This window comes from Melospiza georgiana, chromosome Z, assembly GCF_028018845.1.
Source record: "Melospiza georgiana isolate bMelGeo1 chromosome Z, bMelGeo1.pri, whole genome shotgun sequence".
Taxonomy (NCBI): domain Eukaryota; kingdom Metazoa; phylum Chordata; class Aves; order Passeriformes; family Passerellidae; genus Melospiza; species Melospiza georgiana.
The window spans coordinates 24,587,145-24,605,148 of record NC_080465.1 but is presented as its reverse complement, the minus strand read 5'-3'; the positions used below and the strand labels follow the sequence as shown (position 1 = coordinate 24,605,148).

The 18,004-nt window shown below is 41.2% G+C and overlaps 1 protein-coding gene across 2 annotated transcripts in view; it reads left to right on the top strand.

Annotated features, from left to right (window-relative positions):
* Positions 1-563: 563 nt before the first annotated feature.
* The window catches only part of SYK (spleen associated tyrosine kinase), a 47,741-nt gene continuing 30,300 nt past the window's right edge, over positions 564-18,004 (top strand). For both annotated transcript variants that reach the window (XM_058044484.1, XM_058044483.1), the window contains exon 1: positions 564-733. The gene's annotated coding sequence lies outside the window, so the exon portion shown is untranslated. The remainder of the gene's footprint in view (positions 734-18,004) is intronic.

Here is an 18,004-nt window from a genome sequence, read left to right as displayed (position 1 = left end):
AGGCCGCTTTGCTGCTCCAAAAGGAAACCCCCTGGGAGTCCTTTTCTCGGCGAAGTACACACAAAGCACCAAAGGACTTAAGTATTCCAGAATTTACCAATTCACAGTTGGCATGTGCACCAATATGCACAGGCTCGTTGTTTCCCTTTCCAGAAGCCGCAACTGGCACACTCCGATCCTCTGTCTCCAGCGTGGTGCTGAGCGACGACACGTCCATCTTCCAAAGGCAGATGGCCGTGAGGCGACACCGGCGCTACAAGGAGCCGGGGCCGGGGTGCCAAGGCGAGCCGGCACGGCGGGGTCCCGGGGACAGCCCCGCCAGGCGGCACCAAGGGAGGCACGTCACGGGTCCCGGGCAGCCCGTGCCGCGGGCTCCGCAGGAGACGCACGCTCCCTGCCCCGCGGCAGAAACGACTGGCAACAAGCGACGCCGGCGCCGCCGGGGGCTGCAGCGGTGCCCGGCCCTCCCTCCGGGGCCGCCGCCCGAAAGAGGGGTCCGGGGGCACGGCGGCCGCGCCCGCTGGAGAGGAGGGAGCGCTCGCCCACACCGCGCTGAGGAAGTGGCCGCGGCTGCGAGCGAAAACGAGGAAGCGGCGGATCCGGCGGCGCTAGGAGAGGGTCCGGCCCCGGTCCGGCCGCAGCCCGGCACGGTTCGGCCCGCCAGAGCCGGCTGCCCGAGGGCTGCCTGCCGGAAAGAGGCGGCGGCGCGGAGCTGAGGGACCCCGAGGCAGCGGTGAGCAGCGGCCCCGGCCTCCAGCACGGGGAGCCGTAGGACGACCGCCCCGGCGCCACCGCCCCTTCCCCGCCGGGGCTGCGGCCGGGAATGGGAACGGGGCCGGGGCCGGGGCCGGGGCCGGGGCCTGGGCTGGGGCTGGGGACGCGGCCGAAGCCACAGGAGCGGGCGGCGCTGCCGCTCCCGGTGCGGAGTTGCGGTGTCGCGGACACCGGCGGAAAGGAGAGCCGGAGCCCTTAGCAGCGCGGGGGAGGGAGGCTGGAGCACCTGGGACACAGGAGAGTCCTAAGGAGCGGCGGCGGAGAGGAGCACTCGTGTCAGGGTGGGAGCGGGCGGCTGGAAAGGCGCCGCCAGCCTGAAACCTTGTTGTATTGCGGTGCTTCGAAAAATAAATACCACTAGCCCTGCGTCTCAGGAATTTAAATGTAAAGCTTAGGTGCAAAAGAAAATTGATTTTGCTTTGCTACGAGACGTTACTGTGGTGGCAGGTTCTAAACAGCCAAGTGTGCACAAAAGTGGGGCTACTGTTTGAATGGTGCATAGTCTGTGAAAGATTTATGACTGAAAAAAAAAAATCTTTCAAAAAGGGGTTCTCTTAACAAACTTCCCTGTTTTGATTCCAAGAAAACAACTGTGGTTATTGTATCGGTTGTAGTCGATTCTACAAGCCTGGTGCCAGGGAAATTTCTCTTAGTTTTGTGTTCTGCCAGTATTATTCAGTTAACTTTGTTAGCACTGTATTTGCATGCACTTTATGTTGTAGCTGTCTAGATTAGTTTGAAGTGATGTGATGTTTTCTTGGACAAAGTAAAACAAGACTTTTGTTAGATGAAACAGTCCTTTAGAAGAGTGGCAAGTAGAGTCCTAGTCTGACCAAGTTACATGATACAATGTAGAACAATTATTTCAGGTAAATTTAAAACGAAATTATTCTTCTTTAGGGCATTAACAGTTAATAGGATTTTTAAGTGTTCTTTTCCATTAGGTTTCTTTCTTGCTCTTTTTATCCACAGAAGCGTAGATCTCCTGAGTCCTTGGGTTGAATCCATGGAGTAATCCATGGACACATCCATGGAGTACAGATGTGTGTAGATTCAGCGTCCAAAGCTCTATATTTTTACGGGCTTGGAGGCCATACAGTGTAGCAGCGTAGATTGAGGCAGTCCTGTTAGAGGAACTGTGACTTCTTTTTTTTTTTTTTTTTATCCCTCTGTTGAGCATTAAGAGATAAATAAGGAAGTTTGAATGTTCTTTATATTGTGACAGTTATCTTGTGAGGGAGAAAGATTATAGTTATAGATATGTATATTTAAAGAGTTTGAAATCAGATGTAATTATTTTCAAAAATGGCTGAAATAGATTAAAGTATATAATTCTTTTGGTTTTCACAATCAGTTAAAATCACTACAAAATACCATGATACCAAATACTGTTGACATGTTCAGTGTTTTTTTCAGTTAAAAAATATTAGCACGCTGTCAAAGTAAGGGTGAACCATGCAGCTTTCCCTTTTGCACATTGTTGCAATTTGACAGAAGAGCAGAATTAGATCCAAAACCACAGGAAGACAAAAAACCTCCTTATTTTTAGAATTAGCTAGCGGTTTATCTTGAGAACAAAATAACAGTTTAGAAGACTGATAGTGAAATTATAAGCTTGTCTTAAGCGCCTTTGAAGATACCAATGACCAAAAAAAAAAATCTACAGTAATTTCCTTAGTCTCCCATCTTTTCTTCTGGACCTGTTAGGACTGAAGTATTGGAAATGTGAAAAATCACTTGTGAAATATATGTTAAGTTCAGAAGTCATGAGCTCTCAATGATAATTTTCTCCTTTTCTGCAAATTACACTTCTTTTTTTTCTTCCTAGTCCTTTTTCAAGATGCAATATTTAGCAGAAAACAATGAGTCCAATGCCATTGCTGATTTGAATCCTGTAAGTGTAAGAAATCTGCATCTACTGATCATCTGAATCTACTGAAAATTCTAGGTAGTTATTCTTTTTCTAGCTTTATAGACTTTTGGGTCAGTTCCCCAAGATCAGCTGTGTACACATTACACAGGCTGTGCCAGAATCTGCCTTCAGTGATATGTTTTTAGCTCCAGAATAGCACAGCTGAAAAGGGGAACTTGTCAGGGTTTATATGATAATTACAAGGAATACAAAAGTTATCTATGAATGTGAGTAATAGTCACAGAAAAATCATTCCAAATTAGTATTCTCTATTATGCTGTGCTCGAAATAAACCTGTAGCTGCTTCTAAAAACTACCTCTTTTTTGCTTGAATGTAAACATGTGCTTTGGTGAGTTGCTCCACTGTGGCAAGAGGGCTTGTACCATTCAAGGTATCTGTTACGAAGCTGAAGATGGACTTTGTAGGTGTTTCTGGGTTTCAGTAATATGGTTCAGTCATAAGAATGAAAACTTCTCATCTTGCAAGGATTTACAATATCATCTTCTTAATTTCTAATTTAAGAAAAAGTAAAATAACAACTCATTGTAGGGAATCAACTTTGTAGTTCAGTTTGACAGAAGTTTTCCTTGCATTTGACAAAAGAAAAGAATCTTGGTAGAGGAGGAGAGGGCAGCTCACTAGATGTCTCAGCTGGCATTTCTAGAAATGCTTTTACAAAAAAGGGTTTTTAATATCTGTACTACTTTTACAGAAAAACATTAATTTCTGCTGTTGGATTTAAGCCTTTCAACCACTCTCATAAGAAAAAGAAACCTTGGGCTTTACAGTATCCTTCTCTAATCTGTTGTATGGTGTAGGATAGTACAATACACACTTACTAATATTTATTTGAGGCACAGTAAAATCATTTGATCCCAAAGCTTTTGCTTAGAATTTGCATTGTATTTTAAGGTTCCAGCAGCAAGGGTACATAGCTGACACTGTTTACCTTTTAATTTCATGACATAGGGTAATGTGAAGGCATACAGTTAAGCAGAAGTTAAGTGGAAGAAAACATTTCCTACTGACTTCTTCATTGCATGTAGGGGTGATTGGAAAACATCAGCATTGCAAATGCGAGAAGTGTGAAGGAGAACCAAAAGAAAAAATACCAGGATTTGCTGTAGCAAATGATAATTAATAAATAAATATGGTGTTTGACACAGAAATATTGCCTGCCTCAAAGAAATGAAATACAATTTTGTAGTTTCTGTATGCATTCCAAATTTGAAATTAGGTATAGCTTCCTGTGCCCTTGCATACAATGATTAATGATACTTCTTAGGAGTGGCTTTTCTAAAAATGAAAGAAAAGGTAAAAATGCTTTGGAGACTCACAGGGATCCTAATGTTATAAAGTGACTTCAGAATATCTATATTGGGACCAGTGTTATTTATTATCTTCATTAATGACAGACAAAGGGATCAAGTGCATGCTCAATAAATTTTTAGATAACACCAAGCTGAGAGGTGCAGTTGACACACCTGAAAGATGGGATACTATTCAGATGGACCTGGATAAGCTCAACAAATGAGGCCATGGGAACCTGAGAAGATTTAACAAGACCAGGTTCAGGGTGCTGCACCTGGGTTGAGGCAGTTCCCAGTACCAGCACAGGCTGGGGATGAGCAGATGCAGAGCAGCCCTGCCCAGAAGGGCTTGGGGGTGCTGGTGGGTGAGAGGCTGGACATGACCCAGCCATGGGCACTCCCAGCCCAGAGAGCCAAACGTGTCCTGGGCTGCATCCAGAGCAGCGTGGGCAGCAGGGCAGGGAGGGGATTCTGCCCCTCTGCTCTGCTCTGGGGAGAGCCCACCTGGAACCTGCATCCAGCTCTGGGCTCCCAGCACAGGGAGGACATGGAGCTGTTGGAGTTGGTCCAGAGGGGGCCACCAAGGTGACTGGAGGGATGGAGCACCTTTCCTGTCAGGAAAGGCTGAGAGAGTTGGGATTGTTCAGCCTGGAAAAAAGAAACGTTCCAGATTTCCTAATTGCAGCCTTGCAGTACCTGAAGGAAACCAACAAGATAGACATAAGAGAATGTAGTGACAGGACAAGGTAGAATGGCTTAAAACTGAGTTGGTTTACATATTAGCGGATGGATTATTACATGGATTACATATTAGGAAGAAATACTTTACTGTGAGGGTGATGAGGCACTGGAACAGTTTGTCTGGGAAGTTGTGGGTGTACCATCCCTGTAAGTGTTCAAGAGCAGGCTGGGGCTTGCCCCTCAGGATGGGGCTCTGAGAAAGCCTGGTCCAGTGAGAGGTGTTTCTGCCTATGACAGGGGGCTTGAATCTAGATGATCTTTAAGGTCCCTCCAACCCAAGCTACCCTGTGATTGTATGATATGCAAAATGCTGCAAGCCTTCCCTTTGTACCAGGTCCCAGAGCAAATAATTTAAACTTTGCATGTATTAGAACAAAAATAACCAGCATACAGAGTATGATTACAGCTAGTTTGTCCAGTTTCACTATCACTCAGTGTGTAGTAAACAGATGTTAGAGTATGTTGGTTGACCAGCTAGGACTACTCAGTCATTTCTCCAGTTTTGCCCTTACTTGCTTTGAGATAGCATTCCTCCAAACAGATAATGGATTTCCAGGTGCTTGAGTAGAAAAAATGTCCAGTAAAAATTCCAACTTTGCCTTTTTAAAAATGAAAAGAGGCAGCAGAAGGAGTTTTTCAGCACTGACACTGAGCAGAAGTAAGATATGAGGTACTAAAAGATTTGATAAAGAAGCAGGACTTCTGGCATGGTAGTGTGTAAGTCCAGCCGTGTAAATCCCTGAGACAGTATCTAGGCTAGGGGTGGAATTGAAATTGACAGGAAGCACAATTGTGATAGGAGGCAACTATAGAAAATACATTCAAGAAGTGTTAGAGGAGGATATGTACCAAGGAATTGGGCACAAGTTCAAATATTTTAATGTCATAAATCCTTATCTTAAACAACAGATTTAGTAAAATGAGTAAGGTATCACCATTTCATGCATCAGCCACAGCCCATCCCTACCCTCTTGGAGACATTCTCTTATTTCCCCCCACCCTGTTTGTATAAAACGGCAAAGTAAATGAGTGGGGGGAAAAAAGAGGAAGAAACCATAAAACTTCTAAGACCAAAGAAGAAATAGAATCCAGAACATATAAAGACAGTATGTGTCTTAGCTAAAGCCCATATGACTGAAAACGTGTGGTATGCTAGATCTGAATGCTAAAATGTATGTTGCTGATGACTTCTGAGTGTGTAGTTCTGCTTTTAAAAGTTCTAGTATCAATTTCAAAATTGGCTCAGTTTAAAACAATGTCTAAATGTGTCTTGCAAAACTGATTTCTTGATTTTTGATAGGGTTACCAGAAAAGTTGATTTTTTAAATCTAGATTCAAAATCTGAGGTTAGAAATTTGCTATAAAGACAGTCCTTCCATCTCTAAAATTCTTGTAAAGTGCATGAAGGAAAAGCTTCAACTGGAAAAAAAAATTATTTTGTTTGTTGAGAACATTGAAAAGGAAGCTGGTATGTGTGTAAAAAGCAGTTGCTTATGGGTAAGTTCCTACTGTGGGAAAGAGACCAAATTTGATAACTTGAATCAAGTAGATCAATCTGTGCAAAAAACCACAAACCTAAAATTTTGTCAAGGTGGTAATCTTTGATGTCATAAAATCACAGAAAGGTTTGGATTTGAAGGGACCTTAAAGATCATTTATCTCCAACTGTACTACCATGGGCAGGTAGTACTTCTTGTTAAACCCAATTGCTCAATATCTGAAATATGTGGAATATTGAGCGAAGGAACCTGCACTAGTATTGTCAATTTAGGCATAAAGTTTTAAATGTCGCTGCTGCATTTCAAAGAATTCATGTGAATTCCACAGTGTTTTGCTCAAGAGTTGGTAAAGCAAGTAGGATGTTTAACTAAAGATTATTTTTACAAGTTGGATAACTGGATTAGCTATCTTTTGGATCAGTGAGCATCTTGGTGCTGTGAAGTGAAAATGATCACTTCCTTAAAATAAATATCAAGTTGGAGAGCACTGCTCTGAACAGTTCTGATGCCCCAGAATTGAGGTGGTCTTTAAGGGAGGCTTTGAGTAACTTTTCCATCCTCAGTTATCAGGTGCAGTTGGCAAGAAATCTCCTGCTGCCTCAAGTGCAGGGAATAACTGTGTGACAGTCATGATCCAATAAATGCCTCAAAGATCTGTTCTAGGTACTTCTGTGCACAAAAGTGCAGAGGCAGCCCCCCAGTATGGGATGAGTAAACTCAAACCCACTGGAACATGCTTTCTGAAAAAGATGCAGAGCTGTGTTCGCTTGGAAGCAGTGGTGTGTTGAGGCCATGATGTTGCAAGTGTGAAATACAGTTGCCTCCAACTCTGAAGAGACAAGTTTCATCAAATGGAGGTGGCTTTTTGTTATCCTGACATAGCAACTATGGACAGTGACAATTACCAGTGGACCATTTAGAGAGGTAGCTGTTGATGCTGTGTGGAGGACAGCACACCATGAAAAAAGAGGCCTGACTACACAGCCTGGCAGTTTGTCCTGCAAGAGATAGGGAAATATTGCCTATTGGCCCAGAACACGCTGAGGCCAGGTGCATCCTCTTTCTGCCCAGAGTGATAAATTGGCCCTGTCAAGAGTATTTAGTTGGGGTTGCTAATGGGCTTACTTTGCAGGATGGGAAGAGAGGGCTTATATCTCTCCCTGTGTAGTGTTTCTGGAATGCTGTATGTTTTTATGTGAGAGGAGAGGTTAGGTTTCAGTTTGTTTGCTGGCTAAAATAAGTTCCTGCCTGTCAAGAGACTGTTCTGTCTTTAGACCAATGAGAAGTAAGTTTTATCTGTGCTGCTTGTTCTGATGATAAAGGTTGGTATGGGGAGAGATACAGACTTAATCTTTTCAGGATGGCTGATGCAGTAATTGTTATGAAGAGCCTCTTTTGCGAAGCAGTCTGCCTGTTATGCTGTCTGTGTTCTCCTCATAAAACACATAGTCAGGAGGAGTTGGCACAATTGTTGGATGATAGTATTTTTTAAGAGAAGCTTTCATTTCCTAACAAAAATGCTGTTAAAAAAGGCTTTACTGGGCGAATGTTGAGGCACTTGAACTGGTTGCCAAGAGAACTTGTAAATGCCCCATCCCTGTCAGTGTTCAAGGCCGTATTGGATGGGGTTCTGAGCAACTTGGTCTGGTGAAAGGTGTTTCTGCCCATAACAGGGGGTTTGGAAGTAAGTGACCTTTAAGGTGCCTTCTAACCTGAACGATGCTGTGCGTCTATATTTCTAATCATAGATAGATTTTAGGAAAGATATCCTTAATGCTGTCAACGTGGCTGTGTGAGCTAGTGTCACATCTTCCTTTCAAAAAAACAGAAATGCTTGGCCTTTTTTTCCATACTTCTGTGGCTGTCAATTCTTCGTGAGTGTAATTTCTGCTAAGAGACAGTGCTTACAGTGTGTCTATAGCAGAACGTTTACTTGGTCTGTGCTCCTAGCAGAAGGTTTTCAAAAAATAAGGTAACATGGCATGGTTTTTATAGACTCCAGTGGCAGTGAGAAGACTTGGCCAGTTTTATAGAAGCTTGCCTATTCTGGGAGTATGAAAGGCAGGTTGTTTTTGTTCCTGCAATAATTTCTGTCCTTTCTATATAAAGCAGGATACTGCAGACTGTTTCAGATGACAAAATAACCTTGGTCTGAAAGAGGAAGATGTCTAATTTTGCCTCTCTGACTCATGGGGCCAGTCCATTGAGGCGTCTGTTCATCAAAGGTTTTAGCAATTCTATAGATAGACCAATACATTTCAGATAAGGAATGAAGTATAATGGGGTCCAAGTGTTCTTGCTTAACAGTAAGTGAAGGCTAATATTCCTGGTTGAGAAACTGAGATAATTTATATATCTGTAGCCTCTAGACTTGGAAATAAGTAGAGACAGACCTGCACAAAGAAGGAGAGTTCATACCTGCATAGAAGCTTTGGAAATGCCAGCCTGCAACAATTACTGATTTTGAAAAAGTTAAATATAGACACTTACTGGAATGTAAAATAAACATATCTTGTGGGTCTGCCGACTAGTAAGAACACAGTGGTCTTTATCTGAAACTTTGATGAAAGAAATTCATTCAAATTTCATTTGAATGAAGTGTGGCATTTTGTCTTAGTCCTGTAAAGCTACAAAACTTTGAGACTGCCATAATAATGTTGAATTTCTCATGGGTTGTGTATTTTAATGGATGAAGCTTTTCATTCGCCTTCTGTTTGATTGTAGTAACTTCCTTCTAGAATTCATGATTCTTTAGTTCTGACATGTCTTGCTTTCTAGAAAATTTGCTAAAAATATCACAAGGAAGGAAAAACAAAGTTATGGCTTGTGGATCCATCCACACTTGGACCCTGATCTTTCTGGATTACTCCAGCCTTTCTCTGAAAATTTAAAGTATCATCAACTCTCTGCCCAAGGCACTTTTTGTGTGTGTTTGGAAATTGGACAGATATTCCAGGTTTTGACTTCCTGGAAAAAGAGGAATGTTTTGAATCAATGTTTTTGGTCTAACACTCTGGTAGATCTTTGTCTGGCAACTTCTTTCTGGTTTGTGGCAAACAATAGACTGCAGTCAACCTTGAAAGAAGATTTTGGAGTAATTTGGGGCTGGGGGGAAATTTAGAGATAGTTAGAGGTATCTTTGTTTTACTGTGCAATCACTATCTTGTCCATAACAGTTTTTTTATTGCTCTGTAAAAACTCTTCTGTAAAAATGAAAATATATTCCACTTGGCAACTGCTATACTGTCATATTTAATGTCACTGTAACTTTGAACCTGAAAACATGCAGGCCGTTGGCTAAGCAGTTCAATCTATTTTTAGTGATTTATTGCAAGAAAGATGGTAATTTTTTTTTTGTTTTGCTCTTCACATATTTTCACTGCCTCTGTAAGTTCACTTTACAGCCCCTTCTGTGCAGTCATAGTGGGATCTATGGTATGCACAGGAGTTTTATTTTTTACTGTAGTTCTGGGAAGTAAATACCTGTTTGAAACAAAATCATAAAGGGACAATACGTATATATGTATCCACATACATACATACATGCATACATATATGTGTGTGTGTACATGCATATACATTTATGTATGTGTCAGCAGTTCCTGGAGGGAGATAGTTGGGGCTCCCTGAGTAAGGCTTTTGTAACTGCACCACAACAGGCTTTTTTTTTTCTTTTTTACCCCCCCAGCATTTGGAAGATGCAGCTATACCTGTACTGTTCTGCAGTCGCTACAGAGGCGCAGCTGGTCTTAGTGAAGACCCTCTGTGCCCAGAGAAGTTTGTTCACATCTTGTCACATCAGGAAAACAGGAGATTAGACGGGTCTGCCCACAGTATCTGAAATGCTTTCTTGCAGCTGTTCCTAATTCCAGTGGTTCTAGTGGTTCTGTTAGTTGTAGGGTAGTTTAATCACAGTCGAGTTCTTTGTCCAGAAGGGAGCAGGTTTCCCCATATAAATGGTGCCACCCATTTTAAGTCTGAAATTCTTGATTTGACAAGAGACGAGTTTAGTGAGAGGCAGTGTTTGCATTTGTGACAGTGTAAGAGTCGAAAAGAAGGTAAGGGAATGACTGATAGAGCATGGTTAAAATGTAGAAGAAAATGTTCACATTTTTGTGAAAGTGATCTTGTTTTTTCTTTTTCTAAAAGGAGAAAAATTATTTTGGTTTTGGGTTTTTTGGTTGTTTGTTTCTATTTTTAATATATGTGAAAATCATAGGATTTTTTATTTCCAGGGAAAGAATTATTGTAATCCATAATAATCCATAAACGCCTGGCCTTTTTTTTTCTTTTTCTTTCACAGTAGCATTCTGACATTTTTAAGAGATCAAAGCATAAAAACCTTATTAGAGGAAAATTATGGCATGTGAAAAGAATACCAAATACATGAGAATCCCAAAAGAAAGATGTTGTATAAGAGAGACAATAGATTCCTAGCATCAGTGAAGAACACTTTTTTAGTGATGCATGCTTCTCCATGAGCTGAGTACAGAAGATTTTATAGAAAAGCCCTGAATAGAACATGAATGCTGTGGTACTTTTTCTGAGCATCTGTTTGCCTTGTAATAGGGCAGTAATTGTGTTGACAGGTCAAGTAGTTTTTCCTCAGGAAATACTTCAATAGCTAGAGTGCCCTGAATAGTCTGATGATATTGGAATGTCAGATGCAATTTAGAGTAAATGAGGGCATTTCTGGCATGTTTCAATGGAGACAAAAAAATCTATCTGTTCTCAGTATTAAGATGACTCCAGAAAGTAAATCTATATGAAAATATTTTTGAAGCTAATAAGGATTTTAGGTGCATTTGTGACATTCCTTTTTAGTTCATTTTATGAATGACTCCTTGATACAGGAGGGGGGATAAATGGAGTTCACCCTAAACCTAGTAGATGCAGTACTAGTGCCACCTGTTTAGTAGGCAATTATTTGTTTGGATGTGGCCAAAATGCTGAGGATGTACATGAATGAGGGAAAAAGCTGTTTCTTCTTAAGCTCAGAAAGAGGCTAGCTAGGCCACTAACTTTCATAATAACGATGAAATAAATGAACCTGTTGCAGATTGGACAATCCCAAAGCTCACTGATCATATTGTAAGATTCAGGTTTTGAATTCCCCATCAGAAAAGTCTTCTGGGCCAAAGCTACCATATTCCCTACTTTTCCCAGACAGATTTTAATTAAGCTATGTTTCTGGTGAAGAATACATCTCAGTGTTTAAAAACCTTAGCAGGAACACCATTGTCACCCTGAAGGCATCACAATAAAGCAAAAATATCTGAAAGAAAGAAAGTGCTTCTGAAGCTGAACTGTTAAATTAAAATTTGGAACCTGAGACAAGTATTTTTACTAAATAGAAGTTCTAGGGAAAGAGCCCAGTGTTTAAGAAATAATAAAAAATTAACAATATGAGCTTCCTTGCATATTGTCAATATGAATTGACAATATGAAGGCATAACAATATGAAACTTGCTAAAAACTAATGCTTCATGTATCTGTCAGCACTGGCTAGGATACACACTGGCATGTGTGGAATAAAAAGAAAGTCTTTGCAAATGAAAGCATTTTTAAAGTCTGAAGAATAGGGCAAAAAACAGAGCAGCATAGCCTAGATTGTCAGTAAAAGGTTACAGAATTCAGAGAGGAGTGTTTGATTGTGTGAAGAAATTTTTCTTGGAGAAGCCGGGGAAAATACGTGGAGAAGGAGGGTCGGGCATGAGTGGTGGGAATGTTGCTGTCAGCTGTAAGCTGAGTAGAGACACAGTAGGTGCAGACACAGTGCCCTGAGCATCGGTACTAGGCAAGGGCACTTCCCTGAGGAAGGTCAGCAACTCAAAGATATTTAAGTGTCACTTTTCCCTCTTAGGCAGTACTACAGTACATCCCCTTCAGTGTGATGAGTGGGACATTGTCTGAAGATGTCCACAAAAGTTGCAAAATCTCCAGTATTACCAGTTGAGTTACTCAGGATTTCAAATGGTTTCCAGTAGGTCAGTAAGTTCACTCTAGTGTCCTGAGCAAACTCTAGTTTGTTTGAATTACTTGATAAAATTATATTCTGCTGCATTTCCTGCCCTAATGACTTCCTTTTAGGCACTTGCCCATAAAAACTTTTCTCCGAAGGTGTGGATAGAAATTAAATCTTCATGTTTATACGAAAACTAAAGGAGGAATTTAGAGGTAATCTGATGATCAAATTAAAATCACTGTTCAGCTGCCTACACACACTGGAAGATGATTTTAAAGGTGCAAGAATGAGAAATCCATTTTCTTTGTTAAACTTCTTTAAATTTACGTTGCTTAAAAGTGAGGTATTGGCAATGAATTTGTAATACCTCAGTGCTAATTATTTCCAAGTGTACATCAATTCAGAATATACCTTTAAGGTTCTCCTTAAACCCTGAAACTACCAAAATATTTAATATAGTATATCAAGACACCATCAAAAATGTATTTATAATTCTATGCATACTGAATTTCTTTCAGCTTTCAGGTGTGTTACATAAGTTGAAAATGTGGAGAAGAATCTTAAAAATACTTATACTGCTTTTCTCAGAGGCACACATCTTGATTCCAAGAATCCTAATTAAATAAGAGCTTCAGAAAAATACACATTCATATTATTCTGTTATTATTACTGTTTTCCTGTGTATAATTAGAGAACTGTTGAAGTTCTGTGGGTGCTTGAAATATCTCCCTGTTCTAGAACGAACTGTTTCAGTAAGTATATTTTCATCATTCAGTACTGGTGTGCCTTGTTGGTATGTGTGCATGTAAGACATTTGCTTTAAACCTTACTTCTTTATTTTCATGCCCTGATCACAGAATACTACCTTGAAAAACAAGAAAAGATGAAAAAATAACTGCTCAAATAAGGAACATTTTTTTGTAACACTTATTTCACTGCTCCACGGCTTTTGGTCTTCTGTCACATTTTACTCATCTTACCTATGAAGGACTAAACTTATAAATCAGAAATCCCTAATTCTCCCACCACACTACTGTTCGGTCTTTTTAGAAAGATTCACATTCCTATTTGTATTTTTTTTAATGTTAGAATGGATATCAGTACCCTGGCAATATTATACTCTTTGCTAGGCAAACTTTTCAATATAGCAATTATTCTCTTTTTATCCTTGTATAAATATGAGATCAAATAGAATTAAGCGCCTTCCAGGTGAGTTTTCCTTAGTTTTGCTCATCTGTTTTGAGAGAATGTTTTGCTTCCTAGTATGCGTAAAATGCGTGAGGTACTAAACTCTTGTGCTATGTCAGGAGTACCCTGCAGAGTTGATGAGGAAGCTGCCTGAGGGGAAGTGGGTACCTAATTTTCCTATGTGTTTGTGCAGTATTTTTTCTTTCACGTAGGATAAGCCTGATATTTGCATGCATTTTTAGCTTCCTTAAAAGTCACATTTAACAACTAAGGGGAGAGTTGCACTTAGGCCCCTCTGTGGCTGTTATGCTCAAGCTTCTCTCTTGGACAACCAGCCGCACTTCCTTCAGCACTTGTAAGGGTAAAGCCTGACAGTCAGCTGTAGGGGGGGGGGGCTGATCTCCATTTTACAGCTTCACATTTGCAACCACACTGGCTCGAAAAACACTGCACTGTTTGTGCACCTGGAAAAACTTACCAGAGGAGGAAACTCTGAACTCAAGCATTTTCTTCTATTCCATTTCTGATCCTAGAAGGGTATTACACTCCCAAAAGGAAGACAAGATTTTGAAATTCCAAACAAAGAGAACAGCCGTCCCAAATTCAGACATTTTCTTCGAAAATTTTAAAGTAGTTTTTAATCATTATCTAGAGGGGGTTTTTGTGATTATTTGCCTCTGTGCAAGCCCAGGAGGTACTGCATCAGTCCAAACATTTCCTACCATTGCTAAACATTAAATATTCTTCACATATTAGGAAGTGGGTTATAGAAACCTGGCCTGAAATCTACCAACAGTAACCTATTTTGTGAAAGTAAATCAGGCCATTGTTTTCTGAAACAGATATAGATAAATAATTTGTTAAATATTAGAGATCATAAGAATCCTGCTGCTGTTCTTTGTATAACTGAGGAATATTCTTCATATTTTAGAAACTTGTTATATAGCAGGCCTTCTCATTCTGAAGATTTAAGAGACAGTCCCTCACCAGTGCCATCTCTTACATTTCATCTAAATTACAACCAGTGGATTTCCCCCCAGGCTCCCTCTGCCTTTTAAGAACTTTTTTTCTGGGCAAATCATCCCGAAGATTGTGTAGAAGATACTGAGATTAATATGAGACAAAACAATACTCTGGAGAGTAGCCTGATCTGAAACACATCCTAGTCAAAGTGAATTTAAATTTCAGTAGCCATAAAGGTTTTTGTAGTCGGGGGTGATGATTTTACCCCCTCTAACCCTGTCCCCCACCTTACTTTTGTCTTATTAGCTTTTATTTTCATTCTAAAGTTCTTTATCTTTTTTAAGTCTGAAACTAAAAGTATGGCAACTTTAATGAAATACATTCATTAAAATAAATTTCTACAGATGAAGAGTATGGTGATATTTTTCTGCTTGATATTTGTTCAGTATGTATTACTGAGGTGTTTTGAGCAGGCACTGCAGTGCAGTACCATTCTTGGCATGAGACACATTATGGGATTATTTCTTCCTTTTCTCCAAGTTGTACATTGCTGATGAAGAGCCAGTGTCAATCAGTCATCCGTCCAAATTCTTTCCTTGCTAAAAACCTAGTAGTAAATCTGTTTTCTTCCATCTTACCTGAAACCTTTCCTTGGAACCTGCCTTCCAGGACCATTTTGCTAGAAGTTGGATGATGTATATTTCTCTCCTAACCACCAGTATATGTGGTGGATAGTGGAGTAAAAAAAAATGACGTGGGGTGTGTGAAGAAAGTAAGCACGAGTGAAGGAAACAGGAACTAGAACATTCAAAATATCCTTATTTGTAATGACTTTCAGAATAATTGAATCAAAGAGTCATAGGAATATTTAGGTTGGAAAAGGTCTTTAAGATTATCAAATCCAACTGTAAACCTATCACTACTTAATCCACTACTACAAAACCATGTCCCTAACCACCATTCTGTAGGTTTTTAAATCCCTTCAGGGATGGTGATTTAAACACTTCCCTGGGTACCTGTTCCAATACTCGTTAACTTCCTCAGTGAAGAAATATTTGTTGGTATTCAATTTAGGCCTCCTCAGTACTACAGGAGGCCTTTTCCTCTCATCATCTCAGGTGTAGGAAGAGATTGACTCCAGCCCTGCCTGGGATGTCTGCCCCATGCCACTGTCCCTTGCAGCAGAGTTGTTCTCCCCTGTGCCTTCCTAGGTGCCTGATGCCATGTCCTGCCAAGACAGACATACAAAGTGATGGGACTTGTTTTTTGCTAGGAGTAGAAAAGTCAGGGAGGCATCAGAAGGCTGTGGGAGAGGGGAGATGGTGAAAGAGCCTCCTGCTGGCTCTCCTTGAAGGCTTGAAAGCAGCACCCGAGCCCTGGGACAGGGCAGTGAGATGTGGGGCTCGGCTGGCCTGTGCCCCTATCTCTGCGCCCTGCTGGAGGGCAGGGAGAGATGACAGGGATGGAGAATTGGAGGAAAGCCCTGATCTCCTCCACATCTCTCAAGTGCTCCAGCTGAGATGTATGTTGCAAGTGACAGGCTCTGGCAAGATGTCAGGGAGGCTTGGGAGAGGAACTTGTATATTTACAACCCTAGGCCCCCATACCCTTCCCCAGTCACCGCCAGCTTAGTACAGTGTACTTGGGGGAGGTGCTTAGGGAAGACAGAGGAATTTTCTGAGAGTGTTCCCTTCTATCAATGCACTGTCCCAGGACAGACTCCTGTGAAACCCGCAAGACTGTGCAGCTGGGGAGAGGAAGGGAAGCACCGACAGGGGCTGTGCTTGTGCAGTGCCCAGGTCTGCTGCTGTCCCCTATGCCAAAGCTGGCAGAACAAGCCAGGAGTTCTGATGGAGCCTGCGTGCCTTGTGTGTGCACCTGCAGGGGCCCTGGACAAACTGTGGATAGACAGACCCTGTGGAAAACATCCTGGTCACAGACCTTCCTTCCATGGTGACATCACAAGAGTGTGAGACACCACATAGCCAGGAAGGCAGATACTCCGAAAGGGGCAAAGTCTGCTCCACCAGATGTTCCCCTTTGTTGAGCTTCATTAAATTACTTTAATTTGAATTCCTTAGCCTTTCAGGTCCCTTTAAATTGTATCACAGCCCTGTGATGTTTAGCCACTGTGCCATTTTGTATCATTTGTGAATTTGCTGGAGCTGCGCTTTCCCCGCTGTCCACCACCTCATTGAAATAACATTGACCCCAGTCCTGACCCTGGGTTACAATACTATTAACTGGCCTCCAGATGGGCATTGTGTTATTGACTGCAGTCCTCTGGCCCTGCATTAAATTACTGAATGAATCTATTCCATTTGAAGAAAGCTTTGTATGGTACAGTCAGAATGGTCATTTTGCATACAGAATAAATGTTTGATGGTGACTGACTAAGGACTGCCTTCTGTGTCTTCAGTTATAACTTTTCTTTGTTGCAATTAGCGAGCGAAAGTTATGCTACTAGATTGGTATGGGAACTTACACCAGTAACTTTGGTTGCAGATCACAAGAGTTATAAATAATATGTTGCCTAAAGCTCTGTTTTATAGGTGCAATATCTTTGCAGCTTTGAGATCTCCCTTATTTGGGATGGTGGGAGAAGACCGGAAGATCTGCACAGCATGTGGTTTGACATGACTGTGCCCTGTCTAGTTTTCTACACTGTGTGAGCCTTGTTGTTTTGACTTTGTGTTTCTCTACCTCTTTCCTTTCCCACATCAACCCTTTACGTATTCACAGCATAACACAGGTATTTCTCTACTGTTTTTTAATCTGAGAACAAGGGACAGCAAGTCAGCACTGATGGATCAAATATGAATTAAGCAGTAGGCACAAACAGCTCTGTCTGCTTCAGGACTGGCAGGGAAGTTGTCAGTCTGAAGTGCTGTGTGCTAAAATGCCCTACATTAAGACTCCCATTCTTCAGTTACACCTTCGCATTATGGACCCTCCCTTTTTACATACTTATCCATAAAGTCTTCTGCACTTTTCTTCATGTAACTCAGTTGCACACTGTTCCCTACAGCCTGAACTGTTTTATGCTGATTCCACAGATTGCTGCATGACTTCCCTGAAATGATGCTTCATTTTATTGTGAAGGGCTCATATTTTAACTCCTATGTGCTTCACAACTATAGAAGGAGAAACTGAACTTCTGATCACTTTGTCCACTTCTAGCCAAGGTGCTGGGAAACAGGAAAAGAGAGCTGATGGGATTTAGACAAACAACTTCTAACAAGATAAAAAAAAATGATATCTTCACTTTAAAATATTTTTTTAATTGTCAACATATGTATCACCAATAAATGTTTTACTAAAATTACCTCAAGCTATGCCCTCTGGACATTTTCAGGTAGGACATTGGGTGAATTTTTTCACAGAAGGCGTTATTAAACAGTGGAATCGTGTGCTGAGGGAGGTGATGGAGTAACTGTCCCTGGAGGTGTTCAAAAAACAAGTGGACAGAGCACTCATACTTGCCATGGTCTTGCTGACAAGGTGGTGATTGGTTCAAGTTTGGACTCAATGATTTTAGAGGTCTATGCCAACTTAAATCATTCTGTGATTCTGCAAACATACTACAGGTGAACTGCCATCTTACTGGTTTATCCTGTTTTTCCTACTGACATTCATATCTCTGTCTTTGTA